We start from the raw sequence: 12465 nt of genomic DNA on the forward strand, positions 1-12465 counted from the left end.
AACTCAATTATTTTATTTCCCCCCTTAAATCCTTTCAGTGTCTCATTTTGACCTATTATACATTTTGAACTTCTACCCAGATCTCCCAAGCATATCACATACTTTGTACCAAGCTTACCAAACTGATTATAGTTGTCTGATTACCATTGTATTCTGTCCTGGTGCTGTTCTCTCTGCCTAGATGCCTTATTCAGTGTTTTCTTGCCATATATAACTCATTTTATAAGATGTGGCTCTAACACCATCTATTTTAGGGGAGCCTTTTGTTGGAAACTTCCACTCTAAACATTAAACTCAAATCACTGTATTCCTGCAATACTTGTAATGACTTAAATCTTAGGTTCCGTTGTATATTTATTATCCTGTCTTCTCATGAGAGTGCCAACTCCTTAAAGGCAGAGATCCTATTTAGCTTCCATATAGGATTCTGAACCACTTTTTTGTTTATATTTTAACAAATCTAACTGAAGAGAGGGTGGCAAATAAATCATGGAGTAAATTAAACTTCCTCCAAGGGCTTGCAAACAAAAATCTACAAACACTGTAAGTATCTCAATTAAAATGATGGCTTTTCTCCAATATGTTTTTGTTTATATTCAGAAAGGTGCTTGTTCTTACTTGCTTGAGGTTTTTTGATAAAGAAAATCCTCTTCCATATTGTGAGGTAAGACATCAGGTGAAGAAAACTTGTAAGTAGATCTCACATCTGTTGTTCCCATTAAATGTTATTTGGATGAATAAAAGACCTTTAAAGAAAACTTCAAACCTGCCTACCTTGGGATTGGACACATGATTCTGAGCATAATTCACTTGACAATATATCCCACCAAGTTCAGCAATGAGATAAATTCCTGTTTAAGTGTAAAATTGATGACATGGTGCTGAATAAAGAACTATTTAACACAGAGAGAGAAGCAAGACTTGTTAGGTTCTAGGAGGTAATTTGAATTACAGGAAACAGAGATGGGATTGAGGAAAAGAGAATGGGACAATATGTGTTTCATTCTCCAAAAGGGCTGTACCAAACCATCAGGTCATTTCTCTGGGAACATTTCCACTGCTGCTCTTTCATCAGATAAGTTTGAATCTAATTTTCATCAGACTCTGTACTTAATCTAAATAATTAGAAACAATTTTTATCATATCACAAATTGACTGTAAAACAGTAAGGAATAACTAATTTCTTGAAGAGATGAGGGGGTTGACAAGAATCAACCAACCAATTTCCCAAGAACATTGTCTGGAAATGTCAATAAAATTATCATTTGAAATGGTTCAGAGGGTACATACCCATTGACTGGATGAAAGTTTCCTTTTATTAAATGATAGCAATTTAATCATTTAAAAAAATAACCTCATCTGAGAGTTAAAACAAAAGGCTGCTTATATATGAACCAAAATTTAAGGACAAGTTGATGTACATTTACAATTTTAACTTTGAAGTTTGTCCGAATGAAATCCATGAAAAGCAACAGAGACTCTGCAGAGATATCCTGCTTTGGTTGCATGATGGTGTTCTAAATGGTCTGTTGAGTAGCAATCAACACATGATTACTAAGTGTAGACTAATTTGATGGCCCACAACATGCACATGGTATCTTCATCCAAGAATGGTAATGGTTTCTTCATACGAAGTTCATAGGTGTTTTTGACACCTTTGTATTTATTGAATATGAGGACAGAAATCTCATAGCATTTCCTATATATATATAAACAGGCCCTCAGAGATTTTAAAATAATTGAACATTTACTTATTTGTTTATTTATTTATTTGAAAGGCCAAGTGATAGAGAGATAAAGAGATCTTCCATTCACTGATTCACTCCCAAAATGGCCTCAACAACTAAGGCCAGGCCAGGCCAAATCAAGAGCCAGAAATATCATCCAGGTTTCACACATGGGTGACAAGGACTCAAGTACTTGGGTCATCATCCACTGCCTTGCTAGGTACCTTAGCAAGGAACTGGATCAGAAGTGGAGCAGCCAAGAATGGAACTGACCCTTCAATATGCCATTTTGCTTAACCCACTGAACCAAAATGTCAACCCCTCATTTAATTTTCTTATTGATTGTATGCTTACTAGATTATTCTTTTGTTTTTCAGCTTTCAGAAAATACAGTCATAGTTTTACTTTCTTACAAATTAAAGCAATTCAGAACATTCTGAGGCTGGCCATTATTCTAAAGACAAACCTTTTTTTGTACCCTATAGTAGATACAAATGTAAAATTTGGTTTGGTTTCATGACAAGTTTACTTTCAATAAGTCCATAGCATTGCAATTGTTTTGTTTGATTTCCTATTTTTCCTTATGCTATGAGTGTGCCTTAAGATTGTATTTCATGAAGGGCTGTGCTTATTGGTAGAGTGGTTAAGAAAGTAGGCTTTGGGACCTGAGAAACCAGGTTTGAATTCAAGCCCAGAAATTTACTAACTGCATGGCCTCTAAAACCTTTTTCATCCAAAAAATTGAGATGTTAACAGTACTTGTCTTTGACTATTGTGATGAGAACACCAGAAAACGTGAATAAATTTTTTGAAATCTGCCTGATAAATACTAAACTTAATGTAAAATAGTGTTATTTTCATGTGACCAGGTATGTGGATTTATGGGTTATATTAACCCCTATAAAAGAGAAGTATGCCTTAAAATGTTTTTTGTGGGGCCAGAGTTGTGGTGCAGTGTGTTAAGCTGCCATCTATCATGCTGGCGTCCCATGTTGGAGCACCAGTTAGCATACTGGCTGCTCCATTTCTGATCCAGCTCTCTACTAGTTCACCTAGGAAAGTAGTAGATGATCACTGAACTACTAGTGTCCCTGCCACCTACATGAGAGGCCCAGATGATACTCTAGGCTCTGCATTTTGACCTGGCCCAACCGTAGCCATGGTGGCCACTTGGAAAGTGAACAGAACCAGGTGATGGAAGATTTTTTTTTTCTCTCTCTCTCTCTGCCTTTCAAATAAATTTTAAAAAATAGCTTTTGGGCCGACGCCATGGCTCACTTGGTTAATCCTCCACCTGCGGTGCCAGCATCCCATATGGGCGCCGGTTCTAGTCCCAGTTGCTCCTCTTCCAGTCCAGCCCTCTGCTGTGGCCCAGGAGGGCAGTGGAGGATGGCCCAAGTGCCATTTTTTTCAAAAGTGACAAAAGTCAAGTATGCTAGTAAAGTAGGTACAATGTGTGAAAAAAAGTTATAGGCAAAGTTGGCATTTATTTCTCATGTATAATACTATGTAAAAGTCATGATGACCTATTAAGTCCCACAAGAACTTGGCCAAATAAATTAGACATTATTAAGAACTCTATTTGATGTGTGAGTTACATCCACTGTCATAGATTTAATGTCACATTCAGTTTATTTTGGTCCTTGAATTCTCCCCTAATAGCACATGCCATCACAATTAACACATTTAAAAAATAACCACCCAGATTATGAAGATAAAATGCTGCAACTTGCTCACTTTATAATGCTTTCATGCTCATTATTATATTTTCTTATTTTCTGAACTCAGAAATAAGTATTTAAAAGCCACTTTTGAGATTTCTTAATAATTTTGGTAAAGTCTTTGCTTTAATATGTAATCTAGCAGTCATATACTTCTCCCCTTTATCTTGCCACCATTACTATTAGCCTACAGAAGCATAGTACTCTCTTTCCTAGATTCACTTGTAGCAAAAGGATATGCATTCTCATTATGTGCTATGAAGCATGAGGGCAAGTCTGCTGAGGAGCACCTGGTTAAACTTTGTTCCTGACACAGCCATGACTAGTGCTGTTCCTTCCCTTTGGCCCTTATATTTGGAATAATGGCAGCAAATCTTGCAATTAATGGTCAAAAAGAACAAAAACCTGGAAAATTGGAAATCAGATAATAGCAGTGCAAAAAGATGGAACCAACTTCATCCTTGCTGACATTGATGAGCGACTGTAAAAACAAGGAGCCGCCTCCCTCCACACTTTTTTTTTTTTTTTATCTACGTGACTGTGCTACTCAAACCAGTGCAAGTTCAGTGATCCTTATAGCTAGCTAATAGAATTTTTGTAATGTGAGTTCAACAATTTACCCATTTCCTTTATTATTATTTATGCTACCTCTTGTTCCCCCAACATATTTGAAATGATTTATAATACAGGAAAAATGAGATATTTGTAGATTACATCAGTTATCTAAAATTTAGAATCAACACAGATAAGCTCTAATCATTTCTCAGAGTGTTTTTTTCCCTTAGTACAGATTTCTAAGTAGTACTTCCTATGTGCCTCTTGTGTATAAGAAGCACCAAATGCAGCAAGTGATGCAGGGGTAATGTCTTTTACAACCTTGCTAACTGAACTGCAATTTTCATAGGGATTTTATAGAGCAGCTTGTTGCATGCTGCCTTCTATAGAGCAAGTCAGAGGCATCAGCACACAACTCAATGACATCTATTATGTGTGGGGTGAATAAAAGCCATATATGATACTCTCTAGTAGGACGTTCTGACTCAAAGAATTTATAATTTATGGAGGATGGAATGATCTTGGAGAACCCCAAGCATCATAGTTGTCACAGTTTGATTTTGATGGACATATAAGATCTGAGGGATTGGAATTCTATTCCCTGATGGAGGCCCAGGGAAGAAGTATTCTGTATTTCTGGTTGAGGGCAGACCCATATATCTAAGAAACAGTGAAACTGGTTATGTGGTTTGTGCCCTACAAGCTGTACTTGGAGTACTTGAGGTCTTATCACAGAATAGAAAGCCATCACACTTTGCCTGAAGGTGGCCTCATGGGCATATGATTTCTTATGAGGCAGCATTGGGTGCCTTGTAAACATGAACTAGTGACAAATTTCTCTTCAAAGTTCTGGCCATAGGCAATAATAAAGATGATTCTGGCCTATAATATTCAAAGCAGGTCTTACCACTCACCCATCTTAGCTATAGTACAACAACCCTTCTAACCTCCAAAAATCTCTCTCATTCTGGATCTTGTTCACAAATCTCTTAATCCTCTAATTTTATATTCTTACATTTTGACCAATGTGTTATCCATCTGAATCTACTGGGATGAATTCTCTATGGAATAATCTATTAGAAAATTCAGATTTTATTTGTCAATTCAGAAATAATTTCAGCATGAAAATTTTATATATAATGCCATTCCTACTGACAGTTTTTTTTGGCATAACTTCTAGTTTGTGACAATTAAATTTTACAATCAATGTAGAGCAATATTATTTTTTATATTTTTTCAGAGAAGGGAGGAAAATATGTCCTTTATGAGAGAGAGAATAAAGAACTTTTAGATGCTTTTCAGAATATGTTCCTAGACTGAGAGAAATAAATTTACATTTCTAGATACTCCCTTAGGCTAACAGCAGGGAGAAAAATAAGGGAATCCACCCTCTTTGGAGATGATGCCAGAGTGTTTATTCTCATCTAGTGGGTATCTCTCTTTATATCAGAATCTAAAATTAATAAGAATCTAAAAAAATCAATATGATATGCATTGATAAGACAGAGAAAAGAAATTTTAAAAATTAAGCCTGCTAAATTAAAATATTTCCCCTGAATCCCACATCACTTCTTGTTTTCAGATTGATACCTCACCACTCTACCTGGTGGATAAACTAGTTTTTGCTTTAGTGTAAACATGCATCCATGTTATTTCATTTCTCTTACTACTACTGTGGTTTTCATACTCCTTCAGTTATTGAAGATTTTTCCAAATAGCAAAACCTTTTTCTTTCATGGTTCTGGTTTGTGTCCCCGGAAATTGCCATTAGTGTCTGTGTTTATCTTCTTTATCAAAAGTTAGTCTAGGAAGTCATTTTCAATAATTTTCCTTTTAGCTTAGCCTCACAGAATCTATTATTCCAAAGCTGGGATAGCATGTCACATTGCACCTCTGCCTGTGCTGCATAAGCACTTTGAATGATGACAGATCAGAGAAGATGGGTCTGGATGCATAATTATTGCACCATGTAGTTAACGTTGGTTGATAAAAGTAGGCACACACAATTAAGAAAACATGCTTGATAAAGCTAGGCAGTTTATTAAGGAACTAGGTAGAACAACTGTGAGCAGTTATAAGGATTCATAAACTTCCTTTTACCTCTTCGAATGTCACTGTCTCTGATTGTCTTCCCAGTCCCTGTATAACGTTTGTCTCATGCATAATAATTTCCTTCTTTCTCTCCGCCTCATTCTAGAACAGTTTTGCCTTTTCAACTAGTTACTGTTACCACCATTTAATAAGAAGGTTTTGCTGGGCTTTCTAATCGAAAACTTGCTTTTATCTTTCTTCATGAAAGAATTGAAATGGCTTCTTTCAGGTTGCCGTAGCCTCTGGGGAGATAAGGACCCTGCGGTTAACAGGATGAGAGATTTTTGTTTAGAAATTTTTATTTAGACAATGAAAAATGACCTCTGTAAACTCAAAGCTATCTTATTTTGGGGCTTTAGGCTTCTGGCAGATAAATCAATTGGGCCCTTGGGACAGCAAAGGAAAAACCTTTGCAGTAACTATGTCAGGGCAACGCAATAGATTTGTTGTGAGTATGCAGTTGTGTTGAATGTAGAATGCACTTAAAAATAAATATCATTTTATTTTCTATTAAATATTCAGGATCTGGATTCTATTCTTTTCAGCTGTTGTGAAAGAGTATTTCTTTTTGTGATGCAAACTGGGGAAAGCAGATCTTTTTATGTATAAAATATGTAGCTATTGTTGATATTTTGATTTTGACTTTTTAATTATTTACCTATGTGTTCTCTGATGGGGAGTGTTTTTAGATTTAAATTCTGAAAGTTATAACCTCATATTAAAAAATAAATACTATAAACTGTTCTTTTGTGGGTAAACAATTTCATTGTTACCTAAATAATACAATAGTAGTTTGTCTAAAATATGCTTTTTCAGATTGCTGGAACATTTTTCACACCTGTTCATAGGCTCAAGGAGCTTTGCAGATCTTCACAGCATGAATTTGCACTGCATGTTCACTGTAAAGAAAGAGTGTTGCACTCGGCTGTGTGCTTTTTTACCTATGTCATGTAGAGTGCAGATTCAGGGTGAGAAGTTATGCAGAATAATCTGTAAATTTGACAAGGAAACAAAGTAAGAGACAGATGTGCAACCAAAATGCATGGATGTGTAATTGTTAGTGATGGTATTGTAGTTTAACATAGTAAAGAGGCAGTTTGAAGGGGTTAATTTTTTCCCCATTGTACAGGAAACCTTTACACACCATCTCATTAAGGCTATGATGCAAACCAATAAAATGCAGGAGATCAGAAATTAAAATATATTGGATAATAGTGGTGGAAAATGCTTGGCAAATATCACATGAAGACTCACAGTAAACACAGTGGGAAAGACAGAAATGAGATTAAGAATATGACCAAGGAATATAAGAAAAATCCATGTTCCTGCTTTTGAAAAAAAAAAAAAAAAACTGTAGTTCTGACCAACCATTTTGAAGTGACAGCAACTCTATTTGATTAACTTCTTCTATCTTCTTATCTTATTAAATAGCCTTTTCATTTTTCTCCTTATTTCTGAAGGTTGATTCATATTATGCAATGGTCTGAATTAATGACTAAAACATATTTAATTTATTTGACAAAATTTTTAATTTAGAACATTAAATAATATAAAAATATAAAACAGATATATTGGTTAAATACCCACAATTTTCCACGTGACTTTTCACAATGATAAAATGTAGCTTTCAATTTAAAGGAAAATGTGATAATTTGCATATATGTATATATATATATATATATAGTTGGGGTTTCTTTTAAAAATTTCATATACACGAATCCCAACATAAAAAGAATAAGAAATATTATATATGTACATATATGTAAATAAATAAATAAATACATGCATACTTTAACTAATGGTTTTTGAGTACTTGCCTGTGCAGGTTTTGTTTACATATATTAATTTATTCCTCCAAAGACTCTTATAGGATATGCTATAATAATCCCAGCAATTGGGGAAACAGAGGCATAGAGAGGTTAATTAATTTACCCACTAATAAGTGGCAAACTTGGCAATCAAGCCAAGAGGCTCACGCTCTTAACACCTGCAATGTGGTCCTCTATGCCAGGTGCACAGTGTACATTCAGGAAATAACAAGGATTCCACTTTTCCCTTCGTTGAATCCCATAAGGATTGAGTCTGTCATTATGAGGTTTCATTCATTTCAATATCTGACTTCTTGTTCTAAGTCTACTGACTAGCATATCTGTCACACTTCATGTGATTTCTTCAGTTATTGGACCACTCTGTATCTGTTAATTTATGCATTTCTTTTAAATAATATATTGTACTGGAGTATTTGATTCATTAAATAATCAGTATTTACCATGCCTCTAAGATCACGCTATTCTACTGTTGATTATATGGAGTAAGTTAATATATCTTAGGGTCATTACCAGTAACTAACTTAAAAAGTAGGGAGAAAATAATTTTACTTGTAACCTGAGTTAAATAAATATTGTAAATTGTTAATTTAACTAAAATCACATGTTGATGGTATAATACAGATACAGTACATGTGTTGTCAGATTGAAATATATTTGGTTAGAATTAATAATGAGTGGTTCATGGAAAAATCTTTGAACTTAGGTTTATTTAGACATTTCTGAAAATTTACTTTTCCATACACACTAGAAATGACATAAAGGCCAATTATATTTACAAACTATTCATGGAATTCATCTTCATGAAGTTTCACTTATTTCAATATCTGACTTCCTGTTTTTCTGACTTTCTAAAAAATTGTTGCAAATGCAGAAATGGACTTCCCTGAACTACAAAACTGTTGCAGTGGCTGCAAAGTCCATTTGATATAAGTCTGCACGCTACTCAAAGATGACCCAAAGACTACTCAGGACTTGTTGTTATATGCTTATCTGTTTTCCAAGGGGATTGCAGATTCAAAATATACACTGAAAAAGAAAGGACTTTTTAAGGAGCACATGAATGACACGACAATGTTCTGTTTGTTACTAGTGACGCTTAGCTCAATGTTTCTGACAATAGTGTTCTTTAAATATGTGTTGAGTAAAGTGGCAGGAAAAAAAATCAAACTGTAAAAATAAATAGAGAAATAGGATTGTACAAGAGGCTGTGATTGTTTAGCATAGGAACCATGGGAAATATTTTAAAATCTCTTCAAGACATTACTTCACAATGCTTTTTGTTTCTAATGAGATGTTTGATCAGTTAACACAAGTTCTAAATATTATGTTTAAGGGCTCAGTGTAGTTTATGAAGTTGTTTGGTAATATTTTCATCAAAGATCTTAACATTTTTAAAAAATTGTGCAAGAAATGAAAAATTCAGCATGGGGAAATAAAAAAATAAAACAAAGAGATAAAGGTGAACATCCAAATAAAGAGTAATGGTATAGAGATGCTGAGGAACAAAATCACAGCACTAAGGTAAATGAGAATTATCAAAGCCTGAACCAGAAACTGATAGCACATCTGGATAAATTCTAAATTCACACAGATGTGGAAGAAGTTGATAAGAAACAGCTGTTAGTATCTCAGTCCCAGAGAAAGGAGGAGAGAGAGCAGTTACCAAAATCTGGAAAAAGACTCTGAAAGAGATTACCTTCAAAGGATTTCTTGAGGACAATAACCAGCTGATGAACTCTGTCAAGGGAAGAGACAGTCAGCAGGCATCCTGACCTCATTCCTCTGCCCTTCGAACCTGTTGCTGGTGCCCTTCCACCAGCTGAACCCAACTATAAACTGGAAAGTGAGGCAGCTTACTGATAGAATCCACATGGGTCAAACTCTAATGACAAATCAGGGTGTAGAGTGATTCTGGAGAGACCAAAGGAAGATATCTAGCATTAGAAGCAAAAGTACAATCATGTCTCAAAGCACTTAGTCTGAGCTATCAAGACACTATTAAAATTGGTGGTGAAATTTTAAGGGGAAGTGGAAAAAATTAAATTCAGAAAAAATTATTAAAACTTTGAGAACAGGCATTTTTGAAAATGCCTTTCCATAGCATCAGGCAAAGCAAAGGCTGGAGCCAAGAGGAATTGGTTATTAGTACCTCTTAGATGGTTAATAGCCCCTAAGGACAAAGGAACAGTTGCACTACAAATTACAGATAGCTCCCAAACTCCAAAATCTCCTTCAGAAAAAAACACAGTATGACTGTCCTTTGATCTGCTCACTAAGAGGTTCACGCAACTTCTGATACAATCACCTGATGGGTTGTTGGAATTGAGCAAGGCAACAGAAGTGCTGAAAGCACACACACACACACACACAAAACCAGGTTTATGACATCATCAACATACTGAAATGCCTCCATTCCATTCAGAAGAAGTCTAAAAACAATGCCCAGTTGATGGACTGCAGTTAGTCTGGGAATGCAGATCTGCTGACCCATTGCCAGCTCAGTTCAGAAGAGAAAAAATTAGGTTAACTGATCCAAAGCTGCAACTCAGACCTCAAACTGTTTACTGAAGATTCAAGGGAACCAAGGTTAGCTTAGGTTGTATATCAATATATTTGAATAATTAGTAACCTTAAAGACCAATGATTATAGTTATGAAAGCACCTTATCAAGTCATGAGACTTGAAGTTTCTGTCTCAATAGAGCACCTACAAATACATTTGGCAAGTACTAAAACACTATTGGGCTGGCGCCATGGCTCACTAGGCTAATCCTCTGCCTGCGGCGCTGGCACCCCAGGTTTTAGTCCCGGTCAGGGCACCGGATTCTGTCCCGGTTGCCCCTCTTCCAGTCCAGCTCTCTGCTGTGGCCCGGGAGTGCAGTGGAGGATGGCCCAAGTGCTTCGGCCCCTGCACCTTCATGGGAGACCAGGAGGAAGCACCTGGCTCCTGGCTTTGGATCGGCGCTGTGCGCCGGCCATAGCGGCCATTTGGGGGTGAACCAACGGAAGGAAGACCTTTCTGTCTGTCTGTCTCTCTCTCACTGTCTAACTCTGCCTGTCAAAACAAACAAACAAACAAACAAAAAACAACAACAACAACAAACAGCATTGAAGTTTACTTGTGTCCAGAAGAAACTGAACCATACAATCCAATGAGAACAAACCATGACCACAATGGGATATTCTTAAACCCACCTCCAAATGATTTGCTTCCACAAAATCAAACTCTGTGATTGTTCAATTTCTGTGCTGATCATTTTTCGTTTGGCCTTCCCAGACAACCTTTCACAGCAAATACAAGACCCAATCTCTTGCAACCTCACAGGGTCTTTCGTGAACTATCTCCTGTGAAACAAGAGGACGGCTTACTAAACCTTGGGGAGGAGAAAGAAGACTTCAGGGATCTCTTTGATGCTTATGGTTTGTTAGAGCTTCCCCTGGTGGAAGATTTTCTGTGTAGTGGATTATGCATTGTGTGAGCACTCCTTATAAACACTGTGTGAAACTCCTTATATATGTTGTGGAAGCAGAACACCTGTAACGCAGTGTCATCCTTTTCTACTTTTTTCCTCTAAGAGGACGTCACAAAGTATACTATGAACTATGGACAAAATTGACATTTTAATAATTTCTTGAAAGAGTTGAATGAACACACAGTTATAGCTCCCTTGGGAGAAAAATAATCCCTGCCTTGTCCCAAGTTCCAAAATCTCCTGGATGAGTCAGCAGGTCACAAAAATAACAAAATCATGTGGCTCTCACCTGTACATGTCTTTCTTCCCTTGTTCCCTTTTTCCTGGATGGGGTTGCTACGCCTCAAGGATGGGCTGCAAAATGGACTCTGGCCATGCGTTAGCTCCAAAACAGCAATCTCCTTAACAGCATTTCAAGCCATGTCTTCTGTGCAGAATGCATGTTTTTGGGGTCTGCTAACGTGGAATGCAACTGCAGCAAAAGCTTTTAGGATTATTTGTTACTGTCCTAATTCAGTTTAAGCTATGGACTATGTCCAACTATGAGGTCAGTAGACCCTCCAAAGCCTTTCAGATGAAGAACCGATTTTCATGTGCTTGTTGCAGATACTTGTTGGGAGTTCTGCCACTCAAAGCTGTTGTGGATTTTCCTCTCTTCATTATCCACATCCACTCCCACTCCCTATTCCCAATGTATTTGTGAGCTTCCAGTTGGTTTGAGGCAAATGCCTACTTAGTAGCTCTTTGTGCATTGCTTCAGACATGCACATTTTTAGCTTCCATGTAAGTATTCCTGTGGCACCCATCACTGTTTCAATTGAATTGTTTACATGAAGCACTTTTTGCAAATTTTTATTAGTGAAGCAGATGAAGAGAGCCTCTACTGACCAGAGCATCTAAACTGTGATACGAGATTTTTCAGTATCTGAAAGACACACTGTCTGATCTTGGAGCTTGCTGACAGGGGTGACTTGTTGAAAAGAATAGGCCAGTTGGTGACACAGTCCCACAACCAAGGATCCCCCATGGTTAGGCTGCTGGAGGACTTTATGATTGGGGAAAGACTTCTC

The 12465-nt window shown here is 36.5% G+C and overlaps 1 pseudogene; it reads left to right on the plus strand.

Moving 5' to 3' along the window:
* The window catches only part of LOC133756609 (transcription factor E2F3-like), a 118281-nt pseudogene extending 106880 nt beyond the window's left edge, over positions 1-11401 (plus strand).
* The last annotated feature ends 1064 nt before the right edge of the window (positions 11402-12465 follow it).

Source organism: Lepus europaeus, chromosome 3, assembly GCF_033115175.1.
Source record: "Lepus europaeus isolate LE1 chromosome 3, mLepTim1.pri, whole genome shotgun sequence".
Classification (NCBI taxonomy): domain Eukaryota; kingdom Metazoa; phylum Chordata; class Mammalia; order Lagomorpha; family Leporidae; genus Lepus; species Lepus europaeus.